The 15,480-nt window shown below is 30.9% G+C and overlaps 1 pseudogene; it reads right to left on the bottom strand.

Moving 5' to 3' along the window:
- Window positions 1-776: 776 nt before the first annotated feature.
- Window positions 777-895, bottom strand: LOC112481400 (annotated as a pseudogene).
- Window positions 896-15,480: the final 14,585 nt, after the last annotated feature.

Here is a 15,480-nt window from a genome sequence, read left to right as displayed (position 1 = left end):
TTCTTATCACCTAGGAAATTACAAAGGTTTTTAGGAACTTTGTGCCGGGACCAGGGGTAGAGAGCAAAATGTTTTCTGTTATCTCACAAATGCGATATAATAATAGTTGTTAGGTCTATTCAAAATGTGTCAAATATTCCAAAGCTGTATTTACTTTTTAAGTAATATTTAATGGCAGGCAAAATTAGAGTTGCAAAAACTTTAGGTATAAAAATAAATTATGAGCTATACAGTCTTAGAGACAGAATTAGATCATTTCAATTAGAAAATGTAGATAGTGATTTAGTTCATTAATTTTTAATACTGAATTTAAAATTCCAATGAATACAACAATCAAATTTTGATGAGAATATCCAAAAGAAAAATATTATAAGCTTTTTTTTATTTTAAGTAATATTATACTGTAACTACGTGTAACAACTTATCATCCTTAATAGTTTTCATTCTAGGACCCCAGTCACAAGAGAGCTGGTACTTCTAGGTGGCACTTTCAGCAACATCATTCCCTCTGCCTCCTTTTTGTTTTCCTGAGCAGCCTGACTCCTTTCTAAACACTCCAGTAACAAGCCTTGGGCTCAGATCTTAACTTGTTGTTTCTGGGTAGATAGTGTCAGAATTTAAAAGAATACCTAAATACTACATAGTGTCAGAATTTAAAAGAATACCTAAATACTACATTTTTTTTTTTGCTTTTAGGCGAGGCAACCCTTGATTGACCTTACAGATTGCAAGGACCTTGTCAGCTTACAATGCCTTATTATTTTTTTTATTTTTTACGCCTACAGCACCTGGTCTTCCTAGGTGGTCTCCCATCCAAGTACTAACCAGGCCCGACACTGCTTAGCTTCTGAGATCAGATGGGATGCGGCTTGTTCAGGGTGGCATGGCCATAGATGATACTAAATTTTAATTAATTTGCCAGTTTGTAATCTTCACATCTGGATAATAACATATATAGACATACCAATTTTGTTTCCATAACTTGTTTGTTTGCTTTTAGGTAACGTGTTACTACTTTTTGGTATTATTAAACTTATACCAATTTTAATTCACTTTGAAAATATATTTTTTCTTAGAAGCGCAGAGAATGCTTTCTACTTCTTTGAATAAAAATAATTTGTAAGAGAAATCATTTTGTTCATAAATTCAACTAATAATAGTGAGCCATATTTTTATGACCTCAGTTGTTTAAAAATTATAAAGATTTTTAATTTAAACCTTTGATTATTGATTATAATAAATGTATTTTTTCTTTTAGAGCTTCCATTTCCACAATTTAGATCTATGTTAATATCTTATTAACAAATTTGTTATAATCTGCTATTATTTTTCAGCATTTTACTTCTCTTTTGTATTTGACTTTTTTCACAAAATGTCAATTTACCATGTGAATTATTTTTAATTCTTCCAATAATTACATTATGGATCAAATATATTTAATAGACATAGTAGTACTCAAATATTTGTTAAAAAATGTATAAATGCCTATTTTTGAAAAGACCATTCTCTTTATATTTTCCTCTCTTATTTCTCTCCCCAGATGTTAGAGCTTCTATTGCATTAAGAATTAGAGGGGGAAAAAAACACTATTTGTTTTTCAACATGAAATAATGCAATCAATATCACATATAGATTTAAGCCTCTATTTCAAACAAGGTGGAAAAGGTAGTTTTAAACCATGATATTCATCTGCAATGTTGCTCAGTGATATGATGCATCTTATTTGCTTTTAGACTTATTATTTTTTCTTATTTTTATGTTTTTCTGTATAACCATAGAAACATTGAAAAATGCGATTCTATAAAAAGTTAAAACAAAAATCACCCATAAGACAATTCAATCTTGATTACAATAAATAACTTATCGGTTTTCCTTGGTATATAGTTAGGTATAGACATGATATGAAATTTAAAAAAAATAATATTTCTAGACTAGTCTGAGAGAGTAACATGTTAGTAACAAGTAAAGCCTCATATGTCTTCATAATATTACCAAAAAAATGTTAATGAGTACACAATTTGAGATTTAAAAAAATTACTTTCTATAATAAAAGCTTCCTATATTATTTCAAATTTGCTTCAGATTTTTCTCAGTGGGTCCTAATAAATGAAAATTGTGTTCACAACTAAAATAAATTTTGTTTTGTCAAAAAATTCACAGAGGTGGAATTGGTGGATTAAATTTCATAAACATCTTAGAGGTTTTAATGTATATTATAAAATTTCCTTTCCCAAAGTTGTACCTTATTTACAATCCATCATTGTCATCAAAATCTCTAAGCAAGACATCTGTCAGTTTTAAAGAGCATCACCAGCATAAAAAAAATAGAAATCTATATCTAGAATTTTTATAGGAATTATTTAAACCACGCTCTAACTTAGAAATATTTGACATACATAACTCTTCTTGCCTTTACATGCCAAGAAAAATCTAATTTTCTGTTTATTAAAGTTTTATTCTATCTTTCAAAGAGTTACTGCTCTCTCCATGTAGATCGATTACATTTTAAATGTATTATTCATTTTCTTTAATTTCATGCACTCTAGGATTATAAAGGTATCACTGACTTAGTACTGGAAAAATATACAGAAATAAAATAAAACAATAAAAATATATATACAAAGTCATGACTGACATTCAAAGCGAAAAATTTTGTCATGTCATGCCTAGATCAATAATATGAATGACTAATTTCATAAATCTTAGAAAATCTCTCAACTTTCTTTAAATCAGAAACTTCTAAGAAATTATCTTATTATGTACATTAGAAAAAAGGATTTAAATGAGCTTACATTTCTCTTTCTGGAAAATTTTGTAGTCCTAGAATCAGTGGTGTGCTGAGAGCCAGCTCATACAAGTCCATCAGAGCTTACTGTAACATTGTGAATTTTACTAAATAGTTGTTGATACAACTGTTATAAAAAATTAAGCTATATAAACTAATAGTTAAGTAAACAGTAATAAAACAAAGCTAGTACAGATTTAAATCTCATAATTACCTAATTATTTTATTACATTTTACAATTATTTCTCTTTTGAAATATTTATGTTTATCATATCTGTATGGTGAAAATACTATATAATGCTTGCTTTTGCACATTATTGACCAATGTTGTATCCAGTGACATCATGCTGAAATACTGAACTCAGCTATGGTGGGGTGTCTATATGCAGAAACCAATAAACACTGTAAATCGAGTCTTCTATTTCTTTTTTCTAGTAGGCAGTTAAATATTTACCAGCACACCATTCTACATTCACTTATGTATATGTGTGTATGTAGACATTCACACACATACATATTCTAATTAAACTTATGTAGTTTAAACATTTACACAAACAAAAATACACATGTTGAAAAAATTCAAAGTTTGTTACTAGGGTAGGAATGTGAATGAGGTATATGGATGAAATGGCATGTATAAATAATAAAACAAAAGCAGGAACTTTCAAAAAATGATAATATTCTGCTATGTGCTATGAACTAACAAATATGAGCAAGTTAATTTCTTCACCTATAGCTAAGAGAGAATTTTTGTAACTGCTGACTGATCCTATATATTTAATTATAAAACAAGTAGTTTAAATGTCTCCTTAAGGATCTAAAATCAACTGGAAGGATGCAATGTGTCCATCATGATCATGATTCTGGTCTAAAACACTTATTTCATGACTTACACTGTTTTAAAAAAACACAGATAAATAAAGACCCCAAATGCTTAAACTTGTTTCCAAATAATAAATATTATATCAATATATATAGCTATTATGAAACCAGAACTTCTGTGTTTTTGTGCTTTCCTCTTTTTTAATTCTCCATGGCTCATGGAGTGCAGAAGTAACAGTGTATAGCATGGAAGAGATGTCTTGTGTCAGTGACTAGAGTGAAACCTCAGGAGATAGGCTGTGCCATCTTTCAAAAAGCCCATTGTAATTATTTAGTTATCTTGAAGAAGTGTCTGTACTTTACTAAAAAACAAAATAAAACAAAACAAAACAAACTGATACTCAGTGATGTCACTGGGAATGTGTATTCCCAGAATGCATCTAGTTACCGTTATGGTTGCCTAGGAAAAGGGAGAAAGTGACAAGGAGATAAAACTCAGATACTGTTGAAAGACTGAGATTACTTTTATTTTATTTTTTTACATTTTATTATTTATTATTTATGCCTACAGCACTTTGGCTTCCTAGGTGGTCTACCATCCCAGTACTAAGCAGGCCCAACCCTGCATAGCTTCCGAGATCACACGTCGGGCTTGTTCGGGGTGGCATGGCCGTAGACCATGGACCATGGCTCCACCGGGGCGCAAACCCAGGACCTTGTGTGTAAAGCAGATGTGCTAACTGCTACACTATGGAACCACGTCCCTGAGATTACTTTTATATATAGTAGAAACTTTTACTCTACTGTGTGAAAAATCACAAAATGGGATATAACATAATTAGCATTAAATTTTGGAGAAGGTATGAAAGAAGTGAGTGTTAGATTAATCTTTTTCTTCCTATAAGATCCCACGCTGCTGTGGGGTCAACAGTGATAATGATGATCAAAACATAAATCATTTTAAACACTAAAATATTGCAGAGACGGTTCATGTATACTGAAGAATATGAAACTGTCTAATTTTGAGTCTTTATTATTTCTTAGTATATATATTTAATGGCCTTAAAGCATTATTCTCTTTTAAAAGCCATATTTATTCTACAGATATTGAAACCTAATTAAAATATAATTTGTTCTCTCATTAGCCAACACAATATAACTTTATTTCATCAGAAGTATACCCTGTTAGCTTTAAAAGTACACATTTTAAGATATAATATATGGCCAGAATTTATTTCATAACTTTACGATAACTTTAACTGGAGGAAATTGAAGAAGGTATACTAAAATAGCTGCTATTCCATTGAGAATTTAACCCAAATCACATGCTTTGGGGACATGGCCTACAAAGAAATAAAATTATTTGTGTCGTATAAATTTATAAGAATTGGTACCTCATAGTTGTTATTCAGTGGAAAGAGAGCTGAAAGTAAAATAAGACCCAGTTTCTAAGTCCTATGACACTAACCCATGATGTGGCTTTGGGCAATTAATTTAAATATTATTTATTACCCTATACAATGAGAATAATAAACACCCTCTTCAGCTTTGTTCAAAGATCGTGCATGTAACTGCAGTTTCTAAATTTCTATGATTATTTTACTGAAAACAACTTCTAACACCTCATAGAGAGAAAACAAATACATCCTTTAACTGGCAATAAGAATTGTGTTATTTTCTACAATTGTATTTTCCAAGAAGATAAAAATATTCCTTTAAATTAAATAATAATAGTTCATGGGTCTAATATAAGGTTTTAAAAAGTCTTGCTAAATAAAAAAAAAATGAATTCACAGTAGAGAATAAAACTAATAAAACAAAGACTTTGAAAATTGATGTATATTATAAAAATTCCATTAAAAAGATTGCAACCATGCTGCTTAAAATTTTCCTAACAATCCATGCATAAGATCTTCTACAGTCAAGTATTGGAAGTTTTGGATATTACTCATAATGGTGACAGTTCTTTTTATTCACTGAGGTAGGCAAAATTCTAAGGCTAATAATTAAAATATTTCTGTTCTCTCATTCTTCAGTCAAGTCATGGCAAAGAGATTTTACATATGTAATTGAGGTCTCAAATTAAAATAAGATCAGCCCAGTGGACATGACCCAATCAGGTGAACTCTTTAGAAGTAGAGAATTTTCCCTGCTTGACAAAAAAGGGAAGTTGGAGAGAATCAAAGCACAAGGAGGATTTGTCACATTGTAGATTTCTTGAGAGGGTATGTGCGTGTAGTGGTCGGGGAGCACATATGACAAAGAATATGGAAACATTCTTCCCCAGAGACTCCACATATGATCCCAGTCCAGTCAACATCTTGATTTCAGCCTTGTGAAACCCAAAACAGAGACTCCATTGAGCTTGCTTGAATTTCCAGTCTACAAAGTTATTAAGCAATGAGTGGTATTGTTTTAAGCTGCCAAGCTTGTGGTAATTTGTTACTTAGCAACAGAAATCCAATATACTCATTCAGCAATTTTTTTGGGACCCAGCAGGATTTCAGCCACCATGTTGAATGACATAAGCAAACAAGCATTAATCAAATATGAAGTTTGCTCTCTGAAGACTATTCAAATTATTTGAGAAGATAAAATACAAAAACTATATAATAAGATAGAAAGTCATTCCAGAAGATATATGGAGAAAAATATCATCAATGCAAAATACTGATTTGTACGAAAAAATGATGAGAGAGTTGGTGTTTTAAGGCCCTGGAAGAGCAACCAGGTTGGATATGAAAACAATTTTACAAAGATAGTCCAATAAAATACTAGATCATCTGAGTTTCATACATCAATTGAAAGTATTTATTTGTTCTGCATTTTTAACAGTAAATACCATGAATTGTGAGAAACACAATGACATGATAAATAGGATTATGTAGACACTAAATGATTATCCCAGAAATGTGGGCATTACTATTTACCAAAAAAGAGCTATTAAAAATTTTTATCATTGGACTGGCCTGATTAGAGTAGTATTCCTAGAAGAATAAAATAATACCATTACAAAATGAATTAAAAAGAAAAAAGAGTATGTCTCTATAAAACCAGATGAAGGATCTACTTAAATATCAAGTGAAATGTGGCCTTAAATATATGTAATGGCATTTGAAATAGGAATACGAGACTTAGATTGCAAATTTACACACACAAAAGGAAATAATGTAAAGGGAGAGAAAAATACACACACTATATTTTTTCTCTCTTTAATTTTTCTTGTATTTTCAAACTTCAGGACTTCAGAAATAGAATAAACTGAGTCTAGGTGTACAAGCAGGCATAGAATAGCATTATATTAATTCAAATGTAAGTAGAGGGGAAGATAAGTTTGTAGTATAGAGAGTGAGTGACTTTAAAGCAACTATTTCAACTTTCAGTTAGTTGCTTTAAAAAAATGTGTGTTGTACTTATGAAATAGTTTTGAATTTCTCAAAGATGATAAAGTTTTAAATTTTTCTTTAAACTTTGAAATTATAGCTAAAAATTTAATTCTACAATGATCAAAATTGAATAAATGTTATTAAACTGTCATACAAGATTAGGGAGACAAAAAAATAAGGTTCAAAACTCACACACGTGAAAGGGTCCTATTAAATATCCAACAGTTTCCATTTGGATCCTTGGAAGGCTACTCTCCATGAATGAATTTGAACTGAAAACAGACAGGGTCTTATGAAGATTGAAACCCTACCTCATTTATCATTATCTGATTGGATTAAAACCCCTAATCAAATTATTGGTCAAGAGGCTGGGCAGCCAAATAAGCTTTTTGCAATCTCAGAGATGGGGATATAAAAATTAGAGTTAATTGTCCACTAAGAACAGGGTGAATTATAAACACTCAGTCTTTATGTTGCAATTGGCAAAGGGAAATATTTTAATAAGTAAAAGGAATCCAGAAATAGAAAAACCCTCCAAAGGTTAGAACCCAGTATCAAAGAAATACAATCTCAAATTGGATTTAGAGGGCTGCCATAAGAGAAAAATATTATCATAGAAAGTTTTTAAATATCTTTATAATTTTTAATATACAGCTTTCAATATCCAATAAAATATTACAAGGATAAAATCAAATGGGCAAAAGACAAAAGAAAAGCAGAAAATGTAAAATCCATTAGAGATGCAGATATCTGAGAAATTAAAAAAGCTTTTAATATAACCGTTATCTGTGTGTTCCAGAAAATGTGTTGGAAGCTGAGAATTTCACCAGAGAACTATAAATCGTGATAATAGGATGGAGGAAAAGAAGGAGGAGGAGGATGGCTGGGAAAAAAATTATTGAACCCCAAATTATAATAAACCTAAGGATCTAATAGATGACTTTAACATAAAAGTAAATGCTCCGAAAGAGAGAATTAATAAACCGAGATACAGATTGACAGACTCTATCCTGATGGTGGAAGGAAAATATAAAACAGTAGAATACCAAAATTTTTAAACTCAAAAGAAACATTAGGATGTGTTGAAAGGTCTAATATACATATGATTGGCACATGCAGAGGAATGATCAGATAAAAGATGGTGAAAGTACTACCAGGCAATATAATGGCTAAGAACTTTCTAATAATGGAGAAAGACATCAAGCCACAGATGCAGAACTTTTATCATCCCTGGTAAATATAAAAAGCAGCAGAGAAAATAATGACCTTTCAAAAGGTTCAATAAGGATTATGAAAGGTGATGGAATGCTTGTAATAGAATGAAATCTCCATAAGTACTGAAATTAAAAGTCATCTATACTTCACACTCAGTTTAAGTACTTTCCAAAACGAAAACAAAATCAAAGAATTTAGATTAAGATTAACTGAGTAAATTTATCATAGGCAGACGTGAACTTAATTATTAGAAAAAGAAGTTGTTCAGGTAAAGTGAAAAGTATCATATTTTGAAATAAAAAAAATATAATAAGCAATGTAAATGCCTATATAGAACAAGAGAAGTATTTTTTGAGGAGTTTTAAGCATATGCAGAATTAAAATACATGACAAGATTAACACCTGGGAAATAAATACCTGGATGGAAAGTAAATGGATGTAACGTGTTTTCAAATGCTCTCATTATTCATGAAGTAGTATAGACAATGAGTTATATTAGACTTTAATTAAGTCAATAATGTTACTTGCAATATTTTATTTGTTTATTTATTTATTTATTAGGTGAGGCAACCCTTGGTTGATCTCACAGATTGCAAGGACCTTGTCAGCTTATGATCCTTTTATTTACTTATTTTTTTTATGCCTACAGCACCTAGTCTTCCTAGGCAGTCTCCCATCCAAATACTAACCAGGTGTCACTTACAATATTTAAGGTAAATTTTAAAAAATAAGAAAAATGTATATAATCCAAAATTAGGAAAAAAGACAAAAGAAATATAAAATAAGTAGTCTGAATAGAAAACAAACTAGAGTATGTTAGACTTAAACATGAATTTAGTAGTAATTGCACTAAACAAAGATGGACACAATAATTTAAATAAAAGATAAAGATAGCATTAATAAAAATGAATAAGCAAACATACACTATTAGTAAAATAACTACACTTTACATTACCAACATAAAAAAAACATAACCCATGACTTTAACACATTCCCTTATTCAACCAAAATATTACAATAGTTACAAAGTTTTATGTGATCCTATGTGGCTTTCTATGCTTGGGAGCTATAACTAACTAGAATTCAGTCTTTCATCTCTCCAAGTGTCATTTTTTAATCCTGATTAACAACAAATGGGGAGCTGGTCAGCTACTGGCCAGCCTTCAAGGACTCCTTGAACTTCCACGTGGCTTCTTTTACTGTCACAACAAAAAGTTTTTTATGCTGGTTAGGGCAACTCATGCCCTGCTCTCTGGAAGTCTCTATTATTCGGGCCAAGCTAATGCCCCAAACAATCAAGCTCAAAACTAGACTACTATGTCAAGTTATAGAGGTGTCAATTACAATGTAATATTTCACTATGTCAAGTTATAGAGGTGTCAATTACAATGTAATATTTCACAGGCATTGTCTTGACCCAGTTTTGAAGTCGTGGTTAAAAATGTTTGATTCTCCTTCACAGACAGCTTGCTAAATCCCCGCTCCAAACACTTCTCTTATTAGGCTTCTACTCTCTGGGCCACTGCATGCACACCAACTGTCTCACACATCAGGATTCCATATTCTGGGACCAGGTATTAAACAACTAAGAACACATTTTCTTCCCTGGAGATCATAAAATTGTTCAAATTAGCCAGTCACCAGGAAACCCGGTGAAACCTAGCTACCCCTACCTGGGTTAATATATAGAGTATGTTAGACTTAAACATGAATTTAGTAGTAATTGCACTAAACAAAGATGGACACAATAATTTAAATAAAAGATAAAGATAGCATTAATAAAAATGAATAAGCAAACATACACTATTAGTAAAATAACTACACTTTACATTACCAACATAAAAAAAACATAACCCATGACTTTAACACATTCCCTTATTCAACCAAAATATTACAATAGTTACAAAGTTTTATGTGATCCTATGTGGCTTTCTATGCTTGGGAGCTATAACTAACTAGAATTCAGTCTTTCATCTCTCCAAGTGTCATTGTGTTGTATTTCACCATAAAACGAATTTTTAATTCTCATAAAACACAAAGTAGACACAAGAGTAATAGCTCTGATAAAGTACCTGAACTACTAATGAAATAGTATGGTGTTACCTGTAGGTGGTTTTATTTCCAAATTTCTAAAGTAAATCCTATGACAAACACTAAAAATGAGTTTTTAAAAAAAGAAGTATAAACGATATGTCAAAGAGGAGATAAAATGGAATCAAATAATATAATTAAAATCAGAGTTTACAGAAAAAGAGATGGGGAAAAACATGTGATGAATAGAAAACAGTTACAAAGATGATAATTTTATTCAAACTATATCTGTAATCCCTTAAATGTGAATGGTGTAAATATAAGAGTTAAAGACTGAGATTATAAGATTAGATTTTAAACAAAAGCTCCTACAAATGCTGTTTGTGAAAAAAATGCACACTTTAACTATAAAGACTCAGGTGGGTTAGAAATAAAGAGATGGTGAAATATATACCACGCTATCCACATTCAAAAAAAAAACCTCGACTAGCTATATTAATTTCAGACAATGTGACTTCAGAACAAGGAAGATTATGAGATGAAAAAAATGCATTACATGATGATAAATGAGTCAATTCTCCAATAAGACATAACAATCTTAAACATACATGCATGTAACAATGAAGCATCAACACATGTAAGGCAAAAATTAATAGAAATGAAAAGAGAAATAGACAAATAAATTATTGTAAGAAAATTCAACACACCTTTTCCAATAATTGATAGCTCAACAGGAAAAAAATCTATATGAATATAGATTATAAGAATAGTATTATCAATAAACTTAATCAAGTTGACATTGATAAAATATTTTCTTGAACAATAATGGAATATACATTCTTCTCAAGTACATTTAATGGAACATTTATCAAAATAGACCACATTATGAACTTAAAACACAACTTAGGAACATTTTAAAAAACAGAAATCCTCAAAGTGACAAATATTATATAAATGTACTCATATGAGGTGTACAAAGTAGTCAAACTCATAGAAACAGAAATTGGAATTGTGGTTATGTGGGGATGGGGGAGAGCAAAATGGGGAGCTGTGTAAGAGATACGGAGATTCAGTTCTGCAAGATGATGGCTGGTAATGTTGCTTTCACAACAAAGTGAACATACTCAATGCCACTGAACTAGATATTTAAACACGGTTATTAAGATGGGAAATTTTATGTCATGTGTATTTTAACAATTTTTTTTTAAATATGAGTAATTAGTAATAATCTCAGACATTAAATAATTAAGAAGGCAGCACTAGGAACAACTCTATGCCCATATATGTGCCATTATAGATGAAATGAACAAATTCCATGAATATAAACCAAGTAAACTTACTTAAGAAGAATTAGTTCTACCTCTGAAAAATAAATTAAATTGTTGACTGAACTTCTTCCATGAAGAAATAAATATGTCCAAATGTTTTAACTGGTGAATTTGACCTAACATATAAGGATGTCTTAATACTAATAGTATCAATTCTACGAAAGCTTTTTCTAGAAAACAGAAAACAAGGAGATAGTTCCCAAATCCTTTTATGAAAGCCAGTATTACTCTACTACCAAAAGAAAGACATCACAGAAAAAGAAAGCTACAGGAATAAGTTTTCATGAACATCAACATAAAATCCTTAACAAAATATTAGGGTGTATTGGGCCTGTGGATTACCTCATGATGATTGTGACAATGGTATATATATATATATATCACACACACACACACATATATATATACATGTGTGTATATATATACATATATACATGTATATGTATATATGTGTGTGTATATATATATATAAATCACTTAAAGTATTAATATGAATATAGCAATCATAAAATAAATGTTAACTAAATTTCATTCTTTCAACAAAATCATCACTTTTTCATTAGGTGTCTAGTGTTGTGCAACCCATTTATTATTCCCTATGACTCACTATACATGTATTAATTTTATTATCAGGGAAGATATTAAAATATTTAACACAGATATGACAAGTTTATGGAACTCATAATCTACATTGACTCAATATGCCTGTACAATATTATCGTATGACAATTTAGTAAACTTTCGTTGGTCTCCTTTGACAGACCATGTGCTCCTAGAAGCAGAAGTTGTCTTTTTTTTTCAAACTTTTTTTTCAATCTTTTGAAGATTTCACTGTATTTTGCCCATAGTAAATATGCAATATTTTTGAATGAATTAGTGAATGACTGAAGCACTACAATCTGAAGCTAATGATAATGTCCAAAATCTATCAAGATCTATTGGTAGATTTTCATGAAAGTTACTACTATTTCATGTCTGGGATCAAAAACCTCATTTTGGAAAGAGGAAAATCCAGGCATAGAAAAATTAAAATACTTCTTATGACGATAAATAAAACAGACATAAGACTAGTGAGAAAAGATTAGCTAGAACTGTGTTCTTTCTCTTAGTTTATTCATTCAATAAAATTTATTGAATACCTACCCCATGTTAAACTCTCTCCCTTTTATTTTACTGTTTATCCTTACCAAAAATATAGTTACATTTTCAAAATATGCTAAGTGATTTTAGAAGTGTATAAAGATGTTTTCTATTGATTTTGATGCTTAGAGCTGCTTAGGAGCATATAGTTTTAAAAAGTTCCTAAGTATTTAGAGATTATATGCAATAATAGCACCTAATTAATTTTACGTAGAGCTTGTCTATTACATTAAGATAAAAATACAGAACTAAATCAACTTTTGCAAAATTAGCACAGGCCAATTCAATTACATCAGTACCTCAAATTAAATGTTTACTCTGTGAGAGATGAGGTTCCTCTTAAAGACTAAATAATATCAGTGTCGCTTATTGATACTAATAAATTTTAATTTTATGGTATGTGTTTTAACATAGTGTGTTGCACTGATGAGAATATTTTGTTCAAGTAAACCTCTATACAAAAGAGTTAAGTTAATCATAGCTGTAAGTTAATTTCTTCAATTTGCTATGACTATTTTCATAAAATTAGTATTTTCAAAAGATTTATGAGGAGAAAGGGGAAATTCTCATGTCTCTTTCTGATCTCAGAACTTGAAACATGTTAACTAATGACACTGAGCTATACTAATTTTTATCTTTTTTTTTGGTTTTCTAGATTGCACTTTTTCTTCTTAGATACACATCCCAGTTGTCATTTCAATACAATATGCAATACACTCTAAAAAGTGTACAGATTTAAACAGACACAAAAATTGAAGTAATTTAAAATCTTGTGTTATCCGAAAAGATTTATAACGTACCTCTTAGGGGCACAGTATTACCTAAAAAAGACCATGATAATGAATCAAGGGATCAAAAGCCTAGCTCTTTAAATTAAAAATTGCCAGAAATAATTTTCATGGCTTGTGGGCAGTAGCAGTTTAAACTTGCTAAAGTGAAAGTTATAAAATTAGAAATGTCTTATGTAGCCAAGTGCCAATCCGCTACCACCATATGCATGCAGCTCATCATGCTTCAGAAGCTCTTGCCCACACAACATACAGTCTGGCTATGCATACCTCCCCACAATCCAATGTACTGAGACTGGAAAAAGCCATTTTAATGAGCTCTTCAACATGATTCTGGGCTTCTCAGGATTCCTGCCCAGAGATTCTTTTTCTAGGGAAAAAAAAAAAAGTTCTAAAAGGACTCACTGAAAGGACAAATTGAAAATACACATACGCTGTCATCCAGTTACTTCTAGAATATGATGTGTTTATACTAGAAGTTATGTACAAAATATCTAAAACAGCATTCTCTGTTAAAGCCTAAAACTGCATACAAATGTCCATCATGCATATAAAACATTGATGCATTTATAAAATAAAAATAGATGAACTACAAATACATGCAATCACATGCATGGATATCACAAACACTTTGTCAGCTGAAAATATTCAGACACCAGAGATTACAGGTAGTATGCATTTATGCACATATAATATCCTAAAAATGCAAAGCTACATTATAGTGTGTCAAAAGTAGGAATACTGGTAAACTACATTAATAAGTCTTGAACATATTTCTGTGTGTGTTTTCTATTTCACAAAAATGTTTCATGAAACTTTATTAATAGAGGGAGGCATTTAAAGCTGCTGACAACTTCTATTAGTTCAGGTGGGCTTCATGGTTTATTTACTTGGTGGCACAATATTTTCACTGGCCATTAAAGTCCACTTTGTTTCTGTTCCCTCTTATCCACAGTGTCAGATGACCCATCCCCTAGAGTAAGTGCGGCCCACTTTCGCCTCTCTGTGCATGTATTCTCAGAACTGATCACTTCTACTCAAAATGTACTTCTCCACATAAAGGAGATAAACCAATACTTCATCCAGATATTGCTTCTAGCTCCAGATCCAGAATATGTAATATATAATATAGTACTCACATGCATCAGAAAATTTAACTTCCTGCAATAGGAAAAGGGAAGGATGACAACCAAAAAAGTAAAATTATCCACTCAAGATTGTTTTAGGGTAGGTGTGTGTAATAAACATATGCTACACAAGCTCACGTGATTTCCTGAGGAACAGAAATAGCAAGGAACACCTAACCTGACATGGATAATTTTTCCTTGGTCAGCTACTTCATTTAGCAGCCTCTGTTTTGAAAATCCAAGAAGTGCTGTTGTATTACTTTTTTTCCATGAACACATCTGACTAGGGACTGGGAAGATTGTCCTCTGGAGATTATACCTCTTGGACACTCGCTTCATGAGTATCATGAGAGTTCAGGGATATTTGGATTGCTTTAGCAGCTCAGCAGTCAAAATGGTATTGTCAGTCAACCTTTGAACTTCTTTGGCATACTTAAAACAAAGAATTCCTTCTCACTGGTTTTCAAACCTAAAGGACTATGAAGAGTTACCATATTGCGGGGGGACTAGCCTGGAATAGGATGAGGTGGCAATTCACATTAAGGTGCAGACTAGCAAGGGATGTTAGAGCTAAGACATGGGAGCTTATATTTCAGTGGATGACCTGGCATGCACATTCCCAATAAATTATGGCTACTAGTAATATATGTAATAGTAAAGGATTTAAAGTTTACAGAGAGAATTCTGTAACTAGATTTCTATTTACTACTATATTTCAAATTTTCTGGACATTTGAGAAGTAACTCTAATGCCATATTTCTTTTTGGCTCTTCAAGAATCTAATACAGTACTTGGTATGTCACTTTTATTAAAAAAATATATTTGTGCCATGGTAATATTTCACAATATTTCTGAAGG

The sequence above is a fragment of the Pteropus alecto genome, unplaced genomic scaffold (genome assembly GCF_000325575.1).
Source record: "Pteropus alecto unplaced genomic scaffold, ASM32557v1 scaffold72, whole genome shotgun sequence".
In the NCBI taxonomy this organism is placed as follows: domain Eukaryota; kingdom Metazoa; phylum Chordata; class Mammalia; order Chiroptera; family Pteropodidae; genus Pteropus; species Pteropus alecto.
This window is presented reverse-complemented; position numbering and strand designations above follow the sequence as displayed.